We start from the raw sequence: 15,486 nt of genomic DNA, 5'->3' as shown, positions 1-15,486 counted from the left end.
TTTCTCACTTGGAAGCACTTGCTCACAGAAAGGATTTTGCTCAGCCTTATGACCAACACAAAAGCTGCACCTAATTGGTGTCTGTGCTGACAGGCATCTTGTCACAGGGGCTGGGAGTGTGTGTGTCCCAGCCTGGGCCATGTGGGGATGGCCCTGGTCAGCAGGCAGCAGGGAGCCATGGGCCCCTGGCACCTTCCAGCCATGGAGATCTGCTGCTGGCAGAGGAGGCAGGACTTCTGGTGGCTTCAGTTCTCATTTTCCCCTTGAAAATCAGCTGCTTGTCCATGTAACCTGGGTGCTGGGAATGACAGCGTTTGTCTGATGTGATGGGGTTTGGTGCCTGTGCCTGCAGGGCTCATCGTGGTCTGGTCAGGATGTCAGGTCTCCTGCTGGACACTGGATCTGCTCCACAGGGAAGGTTTGGGGCTGACCTGAGCCCAACCAGGGGCCGTTTTGTGATTCCATCCTTGAGCTGCGGTGCAGGAGGGGCTCAGAGAGCCCTGGTGCTCCTGGTTTCCTCTCTCTTTACAAGGTCAGAAGTGACACCTTGGGTACTGCAATGAGTTCTGATGGCACGAGGTTGTGTTGACTGAGGGAGAGACTTTGTGCTGGCTGAGGGTTTACCTGGCACCTCAGGAGACACCAGAGGAAGGCTTCCCACTTGCTGAGCAGCAGTACATAACTCACACACTGATTAAACATGTAGAAGGATTTGCAGAAGTGCCTGCACAAGGAAGGCAGCTGAGACCTCAACAGCTTTGGCCTCTTTAAAAGTCCCTTTTGCACCTCTCTGGATCCCTGTTCTCTGCTGGGGTCTGGCAACCCACACTTGGTGGCACCTTGGTAACCCAGTGCAACCTCCAGCTCTGAGTTAATTAGAGCTGGTGCAAACCCATAACAGAAATCAGACGAGGGCTGGATCACGAGCACAAGGACATGTCTCCAAGCCCTTCAGAGGACTTGTTTTCTGATGGTTTTTCTGCCCAGGTGGCTATGTGAGCCTCTGCCAGCTCCAAGCAGCCCTTACAGCTGGGGCAGAATTGCTGCCTCTTCCCTCTTCCCCAACAGCTTCAAATGATGAACATCCTGGGGGGGAATGAAGGGCTCCGTGGCAGGTGATGGCATCAAGAGGCCATTGAATGGCTGAGAGGTGAATGACAAATGTGTTTGTGCCAAAAGTTGTTGCTATTGCACAATTCTCCTTCTTGGGCTGCATTTGCAGAATCCCAACAGCTGCAAATTTACTATAGATGGGACATCAGAAAGAACAGAGAGCAACACAGAGTCAGTTGCAGGAGTAACAGATAACTCTGGGCCTTCACTGCACTGGGGTTTTGCTCCAAACCTAACTCCTGGCACATGAAAGCCTCAAGGGTAGGAAAGGAAAGGAAATGGTTACACCAATCATAGAACCATAGATCCCATGTCTTGGGTTGGAAGGGACCTCTAAAGGTCATCTAGTCTGACCCCCCTACAATAAGCAGGGACATCTCACACTAGACCAGGTTTCTCAGAGCCCCATCAAGCCTGACCTTGAATGTCTCCAGGGATGGGGCCTCCACCCCCTCTCTGGGCAACCTGTTCCAGTGACCCACCACCCTCATAGTAAAGAATTGTTTCCTGATGTCCAATCTAAATCTACCCTTCTCTAGCTTGAAACCATCACCCCTTGTCCTGTCATTACATGCCCTAGTAAACATCTCTTCACCAGCCTTCTCATAAGCTTCATTATTGAAGGTATTGGAAGGTGCTCCAAGGTCTCCCTGGAGCCTTCTCTTCTCCAGGCTGAACACCCCAACTCTCCCAGCCTGGCTCCAGAGCAGAGCTGCTCCAGCCCAAGGATCATTTTCGTGGCCTCCTCTGGACTTGCTCCAACAGCTCCATGTCCTTCCTGTGTTGGGGGCTCCAGAGCTGGACACAGTGCTCCAGGTGAGGTCCCACCAGGGCAGAGCAGAGGGGCAGAATCGCCTCTCTCCATCTGCTGGCCACACTTCCTTTGGTGCAGCCCAGGATGCAGGTGGCTTTCTGGGCTGCAATGGCACATTGCTGGCTCATGTCCAGCTTTTGGTCCACTGGTACCCCCAGGTCTGTTTCCACAGGGCTGCTCTCCAGCATGGCTTCCCCCAGCCTGCATTCATATCTCTGGTTGCCCCAGCCCAGGTGTAGGACCCTGCACTTGGCCTTGTTGAACCTCATGATGTTCACCTGGGCCCACTTTTCCAGCTTGTCCAGGTCAAACTTGCTCTTCTTAGAATCTGTTTAAACTCCAGATTAATCTCAAACATATGCAAAAAGGATTTCAGGCTGTTTGTTATCTACAGGGATTGAGCATGTCTAATTAAAACCTCCTATCTGATATGAGACAAAGCCTTTGACTTTGGTGGCTTTGCTTTGATGGAGAAGTCAGTGCCTGACACTGGTGATGAACTGCAACAGCACTGGTGGGCTGAGCTGGTCCCCCACAGTGGGGGTTTCTCCACCTGGGGAGCTGGGGGCTGGCTCCCTTCAGATGAGGGTCAGCAGGTCTGGGTGTCCTGAGGCACAGATAGAGCCACCAGGCTGAGCCCTGCTCTGTCCCCTCCTTCGGCTCCTGGGCTTTCTGGAGCCTGCAGATGCAGAGCTCTCTCCTCCACAGCCTGCCTTGCTGTCCCCAGGGCTGGGTGGCACTCACTGACTCTCTGGTCACCAACAATAGGACCTGAGGGAATGGTGGGAAGATGTGCAGGGGTTAGGTTGGACGTTAGGAAGAGATTCTTCACCCAGAGGGTGGTGGAGCACTGGAATGGGCTCCCCAGGGAAGCAGTGGTGGCACCGAGCCTGATAATATTCAGTAAACACTTGGACAACACCCTCAGGGACATGATGTGAACTTTGGGGTGTTCTGTTCTGGGGCAGGAGTTGGACTGGGTGATCCAGGCTGTCCAAGGAGGTGGTTGGGCCACCATCTCTGGAGACATCTGAAAAGACAGATGTGGTGCCAGGGGACAGGGTTTAGTGGTGGATGCTGCAGAGTTAGGGTGGTGGTTGGACTCGATGATCTTGAAGGTCTTTTCCAACCAGAGTGATCCTGTGATGCTGTGATGCTGCTATGAACATCTGTCAGCCCCAGTGAGGCTTCCACTGCTCCTGGGGCTCTGCCTTGAAAGGAGAAGTCTTGGCATCAGCACGTGGCTAAACTGCATGTGCAGTGACTGCAGGGCTGAGCAGAGGAGTCGATGCACTCAGAGATGAAGGAGCAGCTGGGAGGGATGCTCCAACTCCTTATCTCCTACAGAGAGCTGAGCAGGCAGTAGGTTCCTAGGTTATATTCCTTGGTTTAGTTTGATCTTCTGGCCTACAAGCCCAGGGTGGTCCCCTTGGTGTGGACTGGAAGTGTTAGAGGGCACACTCAAATCCCACTGATTTTTACTTTTCTTTTAAGCTCAAGCATCTGTCTCTTTCCGTGCTGTCCTGCCCAGTTAATACCAGCCAGAGCAGACACTGAAAATCTACAGCAGTGAGGAACAAATGGGTTGTGTGAGAAGAGGGACTGAAGCCACCAAAGGACTGTCACCCCCACCCTGGAGCTTGGGCAAAGCACAAGGTTCACTTGCAGAGATGGGCTGTGCTGGAAACTTCTCCCATCTCCTAGTGTGGGAGGGGGAAATGTCCCCTAGGGCAGCAAGGGATGATTTCTGGGGAAAACAAACAAACAGTTGAAAAGATTTATATAGAAAGGGCTGGAAAATGCCACAAGACTGAACAGTATTTACAGTTCTCAGCTGAGAGCAGGGACTCCAGGCAGCCAAATTAAAATGCTCTGTGCATGACCATCTTTGTGTTTGTAAACGAGAGAAAGCTGCACAAGTCTTACCTGGACACGTGTGTGCTGGTGCAGCCTGAAGCCTGGATCTGAAATTCAGGTGAGCAGCAGAAGGGGCTGCCAGAACATGTGGGTGTTTCAGCATCTCACTGCAGGTGGACACTGCCCAGTCCCACAGCCAAGAATGATCCTGGGGAGCTGTGAACCTACAACCACCTGGGCTATCAGCAACACAGGGACAGTCCTTGTGCAAAAAAAAAAGAGCCTTTTGGTTTTATATATATATGTATATACATAAATATATATTTTTATATATGTATTTGCTGGCCTATGCTCAGCTGTGCAAGGAAGATGTGCTGTGCTGCTTCTCCTATGATCCTTTAAGGCCCCGAGCATCCTGTGCCAGTCACACGTATCTCTGAGCAGGAGTCAACAAGCTCTGGCAGAGTGATTGCATTTCATAAAGCCATGGATTTTCACACCAGGCTCACACGTGCTTGTCAGCCTTTCCTCAGGGCTGGAGCAGGCGTGGTGCTGGGAATGCCATGTGGTGTTCCCAGGCCTGTGGCATCTTTTAAAAAATCAGTCAAATGTGGCCTTGATATAATAGCCAGCAGTGAAGCTTGCCAAGGATTTTGCTGCTGAAGCACTTTCAGAATTAAAAAAAGAACACAAAAACAACCAACAAAACGTGCTTTGCACAAAATCAGAATTTTTGTTAAAGACCAAATTCTCTTCAGGAAAAACATCCCAGTGTCTTTCACTCAGGGTTTAGTGAAACATTTCGTTTCTCAAATGGGATAGAAAAGAAATTCAGCTCCAGAGGAATTCATTTCTGAATTTTCCTGCCTGACAGCCACCCCCTGACCTGGAAGAGGTCCCTGAGGATGTGCCTGGGCTTTGCTGCTGTGGCAGCAGCTGGGACATGGCCTGGGCAGGACACCTGGCTCAGGGGGGAACACAAACCAGAAGGCATTGTCACCTGTAGGGGTGCAATTTGACACTGAACTGCCCAAAACAGGCAGTGAAATGGAAATTCCCATTTTTTAAGCATTAAAGCCCCAAACACATTTGCAGAACAGCAATAATTTCAAACTCCCGGGCAGACAAACTGGTGCTTAATTAGAATTAGTTACTCAGAGAGATGGGGGGGGTGTGGGTATGAGTTTATGGTGGTAGGTCCATGCTGTAAGGACCTTGCAGTGTCTGGTAGGGTTTCTCACCTACATTCGAACCTCTAGGAGTGAAACAAAAGGGTGTTTTCCTTCAGGCTGCTATGGGGAATGCTACCCTGGAAAATTTTTAATTTTAGGTGTTGAAATTCAGCCATTTCCTGCACTATACATTTGTGTGCCACATACATGACATAATTGCAACTTCTGGAACTTCTTAGTGTATTAACCCCCCCCCTCCCAATGTCATACACATTGGAAGGCTGTTTGGAAAGTTGTTTTCAATAGCCTGTGGGATGTGAAATGAATGCATGTATGTCTGAAGTCCTTGTTGGTGAAGCTAGATGTTCCTCAGCCTGGCTGTTTCCCCCTTACAGTCCAATACTGCTTTATACCAAGGCCCTGTCTCTGTGCCTGAGACCTTGCCCATAAATCAGTGATAAACCAAGGCCTTTGGTGCAAACAAGCATTTTTTTCCTCATTCCCACTGACAAAATCTTCCCTGCAATCCATGCATGAGTACATGCCTGACTGTGCTCTCCAATTAGCCTGCTAATTAGTATCTGTTTAGATTATTAATGGAGCTGAAAGACTTTTTAAGGGAACATTAGGCAGAGCTGAACAGATAGCTTTGGGGGGTGGAAGATGCTGTAAGTGGAGGGTCATATTTTCTCCTTTGCTGCACTGAGTTTGTGGAGATGTTTGCTCAGAAATCTGCTGAGCTGGGGGGCCTGGTGGGGTGAACCAGCTCCTCAGCTACTGGAGGTACTGGAGGGAGGACTATGGGTGTGAGAAGCAGTTTTTCAGGGGGATCCATCCTAGGTGGAAATAGGTGGGAAAAGACACTTTCTGTGAGGTAATACCCGAAGAGGGAAACAGAGCTGGGTTATTTGAGGTTTTTTTTAGAGTTCCAATTTAAGGTAGAACCTTTCAGGCTATTCCAACAAAATGAAACATTCCTTTTGGGCTTAAACTGGTCCAAAAGGAAACGTTTCATTTCAATTTGCCAGATGAAAAATTCAATTTGCTTGAGGGGAAAAAAAAAACAACCAAACACAACAAAAACGAGTGTTTCCCACGATAGGGTTTAGCTTTGTAGAAATGTTATTTTCTATTAGAAAAAAACCCAACTCCAGTACAAAATTCCCTGGTGCAACCTGCTGTGGCTGCTGGGGAGGAGCAGCAGGACTGTCTTTTGCATCATCCCTTTGATCAGTGCTGATTCACTTCCTACAGTGGGTGCTCTGCCACCTGGAACACTGAATCCTCTGAGCTTTTGCTCATTGCTGCTCTTTCTTTTGGGGAAAGTACCCCAAAGCTTTTGGCATCCCAGTGGACACGGAGAAAGGCTCTTTTTACAAGTCCCCACTCGGCCTGCAAGAGGTCTGGCTCTTCCTTGTCAGGAGCTCACCCTGAAGGGAAAAAAACAACAACCCACACCACAGTGTTTTCTGACCTGATGGCTCTGCAGTTATCTTTGTTTGGAGTGCAGAGTGTGCCCTGGTGGGGTCAGGCAGGCTGTGCCACCCCTGCTCCCACCCTGCCTCTTCATTGTCAGGGAAAAAGGACCTTCTTTCTCAGTGACCCTCAAGAGAAAATATGGCTTTACCCCTGGTCCATGGCTTTACCCCCCTGGAGGGGAGTGGATCTTCAGAGGTCCCTTCTGACCCCAGCCTCCCTGTGTGGGAGCTGCTTCATGGGTGGCATTTTCCCTCAGGGCTGCCCTGGGTTCCCAGATGGGTTTGAGTGGTGGACACCAGGCTCACAGGCTCGAGAAGAAGACTTAAAATCAGCTGAAAGCCTTGGGCATGTTTGACACTTGCCACTCTCTTCTCTTGTTCTTGTCCCTGTCCACTTGGGCTTGTGATGGGTGCAGGCACCCTTACCTCACAGCCCAGGGTGGGGAGGAGACTAAAGTTAACCACAGCCCCCAGCCTCAGGTTCCACCATGAAGATCTCACAGTTCCATGCTGCAGTTGGGGCAGGTTTGTCTCCAAGGGTTCTCTTGGAAGCAAACACCCAAATGGTCAGGGCTCAGCCTGCAGCCATGAACTTTGGCTGGTTGGCAGAGCAAGAGGTCACCTGGGTCCATGGCTGGAGTTGCAGGGGAGAGAAGGAGCTGGGTGCTGCTGGAGCATGATGTGGTGCCAAACACATGAGCTCCCCCAGCACAAGGCCCCTCAGCAGCATCAGCAGCCTGGCAGGAATATTTAAGGTCCACAGGGTGCCTCTGGCTCTGCACAGCCCCATGAACATGGGACAGGGATAATGGGGTCAGAAGGGCTTGAGCAAAGCTCTAAGCTACACTTAACATCTCTCTGTGACTTCTCGAGCTGAGGGGTCCCAACGGTGGGGATGCAATTGAGCAGCAAAGTAAAACACAGAGAACACTGGAAAGTCTCAATCCAGCCTTGTTGGTTCATTTTAACAGCAAAATCCCCAAATCTTATCAGCAGGCCAGACATTTTCTGCCCAAACTTACATTTTACGTTTACAGTGAAGAGATTTTGTGAAAAGAGAAAGAATTTGGTTTGGGTTTTGTTTAGGGGCAATGGAAATGGGCTTTTGGGGTTTTTTTCCCTTTCTTTGTTTAAAATTGCAGTGCTCTGGGGACTGCAGAGCAAGTCCTGAATAGCACCAGATCAAGATGAGGTTTGGAGAGTGCCAAGATCCCTGGAGCAGAATCAGATATTTCAGTGTTCAGATCTGAAGAGAAGTCCTGCCTTTGCTCCTCAACCTTTACTTTCATTAGTCCAGGCTTTTCTGTGCCTATAATGAAGAAAAATTGAGCAGGTTTTGGGGGTGGAGGGGGAGAGGTTGAAGATATTAACAGAAATGTGACTTTGGTTTGACACAATCTGCTTCAGTTTCCTGGCATGTTGTGAACTGCCTTAAGACCTAATAGGAAATAAATTGCTTGTTGGGGTGCTGCTGAGGACTAACAGGAGGTCTGGTTGTTTAGGAGATGGATGGGACTGTCCCAAGGGCAGCTCTTATCAGGACAAGGGGACTATTACAGCAAACATTGGGTTTCTTGTTAGTCCAGAGAGCACATCCCTTGCAGCAAAATGAAGAGTACAAATTGTCCTGGTCATGAGTTGAAGGACACTGACCTGGGAGGAGGCGTGTGCAGCACACGGCATCTCTCCAAGGCCTGGCTGATAGAGATGTTGGGGCTTGTTTTGTCTGTGACCAACTAGCTTTCTCCTCTTTGACCCCTTCCTGAGAGTCCAGCAGCTTCACCCTGACTTCTTCTCTTTGACTTCATTTTTTTTTCAGTTCAGAAACTGGTGCCTCTGACCCCTCTTTATCAGAGAACCTTTTCCCTGGTTTGTTCTGCGTTGAGCAAGAGCTGCACAACTCATCCCTGAACCAGCACCAAGGCCAAAACACTGATTTAAATCCACACGTTTCCAAAACAGCCTGTTTGTTTGCCTCACCACTGTGTTCCCCCCCCCTGCTCACAACTGGAAGGCTTCCTGCCAAAATACCTTGAGCCATTTGTTTTATGAAACCTTGTCTTTTGGAAACAAGGTGTGATCTTCCAGTGAACAAAAGCCAGACCTCAGGAAACACTCAGGCTGACATCGTGTCATGTAAACAGCATGATTTTTCACTTGGAATTGGCTTTGGTTAAAGCTTATTAGTAGCAAGAGAGAAAATTGAGTATATATAAAAAAAAGCAGTTTTGTTTGGCAATGTCTAACCAAACCTGCACTTTGCCCCTGCCCTGCCAGGGCAGCCTGAGGATGAACTTCAACCTGCAAAGAAAGTCCTGTGGTCATCACTTCCAGGACCTATTTTTTTAAACTTGAACAATAGGTTTGCTTTGCAGGAACTCTGCCCACATTTCAGCAGTTATTTCACTTGAAGGTGGGCCCCTCTGTCAGCATTTGGGAGAAGACAGGCAGTGGAACTGAAGTTTTGGTTAATTTCTAAGCTTTTTTGGTGGTTTCCCTGCTCCATGCTAAAAGGAGCTTTATTGGGAGCTGCTTCTCTGAGCCAGGGTGAGGCTGCTTGACTTCCCTGACCAGGACTGTAAAATGCAGGGAGTGGTTTTGTCCTGCTACCTTAGATTCCTCTCCGTGAGGTACAAGAAGGTGGCCTTGGCATGAGCTCAGATCTCAGATTGGTGCCCCCACATCTGCAGACACAGGCTTTATGGCCTTTATAGCTGCTCAGCTTCCTACATCCTGGCCTGGGGGGCAGGGAGCAAAAACCAAACCAAAACCTTCTTTACCCAAAGGGTGGTTGGACATTGGAACAGGCTGCCCAGGGAGGTGGTGGAGTCGCCATCCCTGGAGGTGTTTAAAAGAAATGTAGATGTGGTGCTCAGGGACATGATTTAGGCACTGAATGGGTAGATTAGGTTATGGTTGGTGGATTTAGGTTATGGTTGGACTTGATCTTCAAGGTCCTTTCCAACCAGGATGATTCTATCATTCTGTGAAAACAAAACAAATCAGAATAAACAAGCACTAAACAATCAGGAAAATCTCCAGGCATGGACAAGCCAAAGCAACCCACTGCTGGGACTGCAGAGCTTTTTTTGCAGAGCCTGGCAACCCTTGTCCCCTGCAAGAGATGGTGCAATGGCAGGAGCTTCGTGTGGCTGGTCTCAACCTCCTTCCCAGCTGGGCACTGCTGTGCAGTTGTGCCAAACCCCTGTGGCCCCCCATGAGGAACCCCCTCATCACGGGCAGGTCCTGCAGGGCTCAGCTCTGGAGTGAGCACAGGCTGCAGGGTGGCTGTCACTGCCTGGTCCCCAGGGCCACACAAGGAGCAGGGAGGTGGTGGGGCTGCTGCTGCCCTTGGCACAGGACCTGCCTCTTTCTTTCTTTGTCTCCCTTGTTGTTTGTGCTTGTGCAGGAACCACACGGGGAGCCCCAGGGCTGGGCTGGGGAGACCTGCCCTCCCACCGCCGTGGGCAGGTCTGCCCACCCTGGGGATGCTGGAGCTGGGCTCTCCTGGCAGGCGTGGGCACCACTGCTTGCTCCAGGCTGCCCTTGGTGGGGGTGATCAGATGGAGACCTGGTGGAAACCTGCAGAGCTCACGTGGGGAGAGCTGTTTGTTACCTCCTGGGCTGAATTCAGCCCTCGGCTGCTTGTTCCTCCTGCTGAACAGGATTGCAACGTTCTCCCCACCCCTGGAACTGGGTCAGCCTGAGGAGGAGGCCTTGTTCAGCACTACAAATGTCTATTCCTTTTCCAAGGCTGAATCCTTTATTTAAGCTCTCTCCAGAAGCCTGGAAAAAACAAAGACTTGGATGTGTTTCACAAACCCCCAAGTCTTTTGCCTAAACTTCTTTCAGCCACATATAAATAGATCACCTCTGTGGTTACCAGGAGATGTCTCTTTTTCAGCATTGCCTTGAGCACAGGTGCTCCGGAGGTGCTGTGGGTCCAGGTCATGAGCAGGCAGTAGCCTGCAGTCCCATAGGAGGGGTTTGGATGTGAAAGCAAGTTCTGTGGAGTGCTGTGTCCAGCTCTGGAGTCCCCAACATAAGAAGGACACAGAGCTCCTCAAGTGTGTCCAGAGGAGGCCACAAAGATGCTCAGAGGGCTGGAGCACCTCCTCTATGAAGACAGGCTGAGGGAGTTGGGGTTGTTCAGCCTAGAGAAGAGGAGGCTCCGTGGTGACCTTATAGAAACTTTCCAATATCTGAAGGGGGCCAACAAGAAAGCTGGGGTGGGGCTTTTTACATGGGTGTGTGGTGAGAGGACAAGGGGCAATGGTCTGAAGCTTAAAGAGGGGAGATTCAGGCTGGACAGGAGGAGGAAATTATTTGCTGTGAGGGTGGTGAGACCCTGGCCCAGGCTGCCCAGGGAAGCTGTGGCTGCCCCATCCCTGGCAGTGTTGAAGGGCAGGTTGGATGGGGCTTGGAGCAACCTGGGCTGGTGGGAGGTGTCCCTGCCCATGCAGGTCACCTTATCTTTAAGGTCCCTTCCAACCCAAACCATTGTATGATTCTATGGTTCTGTGACTTAAGATGCAATTCCTCCCCTTTGGATGGATCTTGGGCTCTGAATCTGGGGCTGGTCCCCCCATGCCCTGGTCTTTCATCTTCCCTGGAGTTATGCCTGGTTCCTGCATTGCTGTGTGAGCATGAAAGGATTGGAGAGTGGAGATGCTCAGTTCCAAACCTGATCTCTGATGCTTCTCTAAATGTAATCACTCCGCCTGTTCCCGAATCCTGAGTGCTTCTGGTTGCATGTTCTGCTGATGAGAAAACCCTAAATCCCAGAGTGGGGGGCTGGCAAAGGTGGAGGTCATGGATGGGAGCCAGGTGGTGGTGGTGGATGAGTAAGGATGTTAGGAAGCACATTCTCATAATGTAATCTAGCCAGTGAGAGGGAGAATGAATCAATGTCACCTTGAGTAAGCATGGAGATCAGACTAGTCACATTCCTGAGATAGCTGTGTGAAGATCTGACATTGTTATTCATCAGAGACTTAAAACAGAGTCCAGAACCAAGGGTGTAATCCAACCTGGGGAGCAGGGGGAACATGAATAAGATCAAGGTCATCTCAGGAGGTTGCAAAAGGAAGGTCAGCTGTGGTTCAGCAAGTGCAGAGCAGCTCAGGTTAATTCCTGTGTCATGTTCATGTCTGTGAAAGCAACTGCCGTGGCTCAGCCTTGGCAGCACAGCCTGCCCTGCAGAGCAGAGCCCCCTTTTCTCCAGAGATCATCAGCTGGAAGGTGGGCATGAGACAAGCAGGATCTGGAGCAGCTCTGGGAAAGGGACAGTCTCTTTGTGCTCTTTGCACCTAAACCTTCCTGGTGCTCTTTTCCTGGAGAACATCTGTTTTAACAAAGGGGAGAGGGAGCAAAGGCTGGTACCTTCACAAGGCTTTGGGAAATGCTATTTCAGACAGTTTGGAGCTCAAGCTCTTGTGTGGCTTTAAAAGAACCAGGATCCACCTGGTCTCTGATAGGTGTCTAGGAAAGCCCCAGCCAAACAGCCATGACTGCTCCCTATTTTCTCTGATTTTGTTCTTTCTGTGTAACATTATCAGGATGTGGCTGAAGGGGAGATGCTGAGGATGGGGGAGATCCCTAAGCAGGGTCCTGGGAGCTGCTCAGGAGCTGGTAGGACCATTGGTCCTGCTTAGGGCAGGAAGACTTGGGCAGCAGCCTTCCCATGGGTCCCCCCCATCACTTCCCATGGGGGTTATCAGTTAAAGCTGATGGTTCAGTCCCCCTTGAAAGGGGGGATAAATAAATACCCTTTGCTGTGCTAATGCAATGAAGTCCTCTCAGCCCCACTAAATGTTGCCAGAGTGCTTGGTTGCTTATGGGGGTGGGGGGAAAATCCAGCCCCTTTCTAATTGTCACGTTCAAGTCTTGTGCAGGCAGAGATGCTTTCCATATGGTGAGGGGATCCAAGCTGCCCTGCTTGGCACAGCCAGGCAGTTGATGGGAAAATGATCCATTTAATTGTGTGGATGTCATAGCACTGGAGGAGTTTTCTTACAGAAATTAAGGAATATACAGTTGGCTGGGGATGATTCAGAGTATTCATGCTTTCCTTCCTTGCGAGGAGTTGGAGGGCAAACAGATGGAGGAGGTTCTCATTTTCAGGCTGAACAGGACTATCTGAGCTTGTTGTAAGTTTGCTGGGTTGGGCTTTTGGAGATTTCAGCCAGCTGAAAATGTGGCCCCATGTTATGAAACAGGATTCCAGAGTCTCTTCTTCTTGCTTTAAAGGGAGCACTTTTTGACCTGGGGAATTGGACAGTAAAACCCAAGTGAGGGAGAGCTGCCCTGGGCCCAGGGCTGGTTCCTCCTTCTGCCCATGGTCAATCCAATGTCTTTGCTTTCCCACATCTCTTGGTTTTGCAGGTCTCTTGTGCTCAGTGTGTCTGTGTTTGCTCCTGTCCTGCTGCCTTCACGTGCTAGCAGAGTCTGTTCTTGGAGGCAGAGGGTGGCAGGACAGTCTCATCATGGAGGCAGCTTTTCCTCTAGGATGGCCTGAAGTTGCACCAGGGAAGGTTTAGACTAGATATTAGGAAGAATTTAGTTACCAAAAGAGTAGCCAGGAGCTGGAACAGGCTGCCCAGGGAGGTGGTTGGGTCACCATCCCTGGAGGTATTAAAAAAAGGTGTAGACATGGCACCTTTGGCCATGCTCTAGTGAGCACAGGGGTGTTGTGGTGGTCTTGTTTGGTCGGTTTAGTTTTGCTGGGTGTTTGTTTTGTGGTTTGTTTTTTTTTTTCCCTCCTGGGTGGGGTGTTGGACTTGGTGATGTTGGGGGTCTTTTCCAACCATAACGATTTGGTAATTCTGTGATTCTGTGATGGAAACCAAAGTCCATATGGTGGGGCAGGGACACTGCTGTCCTCATGTACCATGAAGCAGCACTTTGTGAGGGTGCAGAGAAGAGTTTGGGCATGGGAACAGAGCTGTCAAACCCAGCATTTTCCATCTGCCTGCCAGTGCCCAGCACTGCTGCACATTTGGTGAGGGTTTCCTCCACAGATGGGAGCTGTGGGGCTCCTGTCCAGCCTCTCTGGAGGCTGCTGTGCAACCAGCACCTCTGCAATATGCTTGTGGTGAGGCCAGCACTTAGCAGAGTGTTGGATCCACCACAAACTCTCTGCTTGTTGGGTTTGCACGTGCCTTGCTAATCATTGGCCTGGCTGGAAATGCTGCACATCTGCTCCAGTCAGGAATCCTGGAAAACCAGAAACACAGGTAACCCCCTGAATCTCTGAGGAGAAATGTCCAGGAAAACCAGAACAAATTAGTATTCCCAAACCTGCTGCTTCTGCCAAAGATGTAAAATTCCTAGTGAAAGCAGAACCATGGTTATCTGTAACCCACAGAAATTCCAGCTCGGTTTCTAACAGCAATTTTTTTGAGCTCTTGAGTGTGAGGTTTAGTTTTCCTTTCAAGCTGTTTATTACACTTAATACTCTTGATCAATGTCCTACCCAGGTTTTCTTAGCCTTGAGACAATTAATAACCTTGGCTCTTGCCAGCAGGGCTGCTAGAAATGGCTCACTCTGACTTCAGGCTGGTTACTCTTGGGTCCCTCCAGAGTGTCCTCTCGATCAGAAGTGGATCAGGAGCTTCAGAAGAGATGGGGAGGGAGTTTAAAAGTGGATCTCAGCCTCTGCTGTTATCTCCATGAGCTTTACTCTTCATTATTCATGGTCAGCTGCAGACCTCACCAATACGTGGCCCAGAAGAGGCTCTGCCTGTGCCTGGTCAAAATGTGGGCTGACTTTGGCACAGGGAGCAAGGCAGCCACTGCTGGGAGGGTTTTGTCTCCTGTGTGTCCCACTTGGCAAGGGACCAGGACTTCTGACAATAATATCAGTGACCCACCTTCTCTTCTGCTGCCCAGCACTTCCTACTCGTCCATCTGGATTCATTCTGCTCTAGATCCTTGGAGCTGTTCCCTGGGAATAGTGAATGACATGACTCTCATTCCTTCCCTTTCAGAAGTCCTCCCATTTGGTACTGACTCTATTTAATATTTCATTCTGCATTTTCATAGCTAGGCACTTATAGACATTAATTATTAAATGGCCACATTTCTGGAAATTAAAGTATAGGTAAAGACAGCAGCTGGTGTTTTCTACAGAGGGTGTTCACTAATCAGGGGGCTCTGCTCTTACAACTTTCAAATACAAATCTCAAAGGCCCCTTTTTTTTTGTTCAGTGTTTTCAAAGCCTCACTTTCTTCTTCCATGCAGGATGGCACCTTCAAAAGCACTCAGGGTTGATTTAACTTTGTTCTCACTGCAGTCCCTAAGAAAACAGAGCTGAACCATTTTGAAAACCCTCCCCTTGCCCCTCTGAATCCAGGACTGTAGTAATATTCCCAAGCTTTTAACTGCAGCTACATCAGGCTGGCAGGAAAACTTCCTTTTTAGCCTCTTTTCTATTAATTTGTAGCCTCAGGGGGGTTGCTCTAGAGACACAAGGCATGTGAAGGCAAAGTATGGTTCTCTGCAGCTAACTAAAGATTTTGTCTTCACCCCTCTCCCATCAGATGGCTTGGCCCAAACTCACGGTGACCAAGGTGAGGGAGGTGGTGGGACAAGCTCTGTTCAATGTAGGTGTGTGTGAATGTGTTTGTCTTGGAGACAGAGGAGAGGAGGAGGCCTGGGGCAGGGGGGGCTCGTGGATAGGATGGGAAATCTCAGCACGCCAGCATCAAAAGGCAGGGGGTCTGAATGTTGCTTTCAAACACACATTTCCCACTTAAATCCTCGTGTCTGCTGTGATGCCTCTGTCTGGGGAGGCAGGTGGCCATTCAGGCTCCTCACTGGCTGGAGTGGCAGGACCACGGCTGCCTCTGCCACCAGTGGAGGAGCAGGCAGTGTGACAGGGTGACAGTGTGACAGTGTGACAGTGTGGCAGTGTGACAGTGTGGCAGTGTGGCAGTGTGACTGTGTGACAGTGTGACTGTGACAGTGTGACAGTATGACAGTGTGACAGTGTGGCAGTGTGGCAGTGTGACAGTGTGGCAGTGTGACTGTGACAGTGTGACACTGTGACAG

This window comes from Apus apus, chromosome 17, assembly GCF_020740795.1.
Source record: "Apus apus isolate bApuApu2 chromosome 17, bApuApu2.pri.cur, whole genome shotgun sequence".
NCBI classification, from domain to species: Eukaryota; Metazoa; Chordata; class Aves; order Apodiformes; family Apodidae; genus Apus; species Apus apus.
The sequence above is the reverse complement of the archived record's forward strand: the minus strand, read 5'-3'. Positions refer to the sequence as shown.